Source organism: Oryctolagus cuniculus, chromosome 7 (genome assembly GCF_051225735.1).
Source record: "Oryctolagus cuniculus isolate XC-2025 breed Fujian yellow rabbit chromosome 7, ASM5122573v1, whole genome shotgun sequence".
Lineage (NCBI taxonomy): Eukaryota > Metazoa > Chordata > Mammalia > Lagomorpha > Leporidae > Oryctolagus > Oryctolagus cuniculus.
Genome location: NC_142873.1, coordinates 78,552,065 through 78,554,135, shown reverse-complemented (window position 1 = coordinate 78,554,135; position 2,071 = coordinate 78,552,065).

Sequence of the window (2,071 nt, the reverse complement as noted above, 5' to 3'; positions counted from 1 at the left end):
TTGGATTTATGTTGGAGGAAGGTTATTATTAATCATGATATGATTAAAGTAGAATTTCAGGAGTGCAAAACTTATGGAAGTATGAAGAATAGATGGAGGCAAGCATGATGATAGGTTGGGAAGTCAACCATACTGCGAGTAATTTGTGCCAAAAAAAGAGTGTGTCCAATTTACCAAGTTTATCAGATAGACACTTAATGATTATAATACAAAATTATCAGATAGACACTTAATAATTATAATGCAAACAACCGCTTCTCACTGAGACAATCCACACTGGAGCTGTGTCTAGTAGGGTTCCCTGTGCTCGGTGGTCTTCCTAGCAATGCCCTGTTTTTCAAGTAATTGTCAACAGAGTATGAAGTGAATAGTTTCTGATGAGCAGACTTCTCTAAAAATCTGAATCCTTAATGCAAGCATTGTCTAAACAAATCTTGCTTCTTGCCCAGACGCGGCAATTAGTTTATCTGAGTTTTCATCAATGGCTGGGGGCTCTTTGGGACTCAAAAATAGCAATTTCTGACATCCAACTATGACCTCATGAGTCCTCTATCTGCAGTGATCTGGAAGCATGATAGCAATATGCGACAAATCAGAAGACAGTCCCCGGCTCGGGATCCTTAGGGGTTGGAGGACGTTTTCCTTTCCCACGTATTTTGTTGCCATTTACCTCTTGTTCAGAGTCATTGGCGAATAGGAGGCTGGGAGGGCCAGTCTCCCTGTGGTGATTCCGTGCAGCGCGTCCTCAGTCTGACACTGCAGTCTCTGAACCACGAGGAAAGAGGTGCCTCTGACAGCTCCTCCCTGTGAATGCCAGGGCCAACGAGGAACGTGGGAGAGAAAGCAGCCCCTGGTAGAAGAGAGAGTTCCTGGGAGGGACCAGGCCTAGTTGTGTGTGTCACTTGCTGTTGGGCACTGGTTGAAGAACTACTTCCTGTGGAAGTTCTAATTTGGTCTAGGGAACTACTTAGAAGATCCTATTTTTCTTTTTTCTTTCTTTCTTTTCTTTTCTTTTTCTTTTTTTTTTTTTTTTGTAAAGCATAATGAAATCTCAGTGCACATCTACTGAGTTTTTTTTTTTAAGATGTATTTATTTAAAAGGTTTCTTTGGGAAAAATAAAATAAAAAATGTATTTATTTATTTGAAAGGCAGAACTAAAGAAAGAGGGTCAGAGACAGAGATCTTCCATCCGCCAGTTCACTCCCCGAATGGCCTCAATGACCACAGCTGAGCCAGTCTGAAGCCAGGAGCCAGGAGCTGCTGCTGCTGCTGCTTCTCCTTCTTTTTCTTCTTCTTTTTGCTTAAAGACTTATTTATTTATTTATTTGAAATTCAGAGATACAGAGTGAGAGGGAGAGACAACAGAGAGAATCTTCCATCTGCTGGTTCACTCCCCAGATGGCCCCAATGGCTGGGACTGGGCCAAGGCAAAGCCAGGAGCCAGGAACTTCCTCCAGATCTCTCATGTTGGGGCAGAGGCCCAAACACTTGGGCCATCTTCCACTGCTTTTCCTAGATCATTAGCAGGGAGTTGGATCAGAAGTGGAACAGCTGAGACACGAAATCAGCGCCCATATGGGATTCTGATAATGCAGAGGGAAGCTTTACTTGCTATGCCACAATGCCAGCCCCAAGATCCTATTTTTCTTAGAACCTCTCTCAAATCTCTCCTTCTTTCTATGGTCTCTACTGGATGCCCAAAATAAATTCCATATATATCAGAGAAACAGAACCAGTAGAGGACACACACACGCACAAACTCAATTACACAATTTCTTTTAAGAAATTGGCTCATGTGGCTATGGAGGTTGGCCCATCTGAAATATGTAGCCAGACAGACAGACTGGAAACTCAGGTGGGAGTGGATGTTCCAGTCTTGAGTCTGAAATTTGCAGGGCAGGCTGGTTGGCTAGAGACTTGGGCTTTATATTGTTTCTTCTCCAGGAAATCTCCTTGTTTGCTCTTTAGGTTTTCAACTGATTAGATGGGGCCCACTCACATTATCAAGGGTAATCTCCTTCACTTAAAGTCAACTGATGATAGATGTTAACCACATCAACAAAATACCTT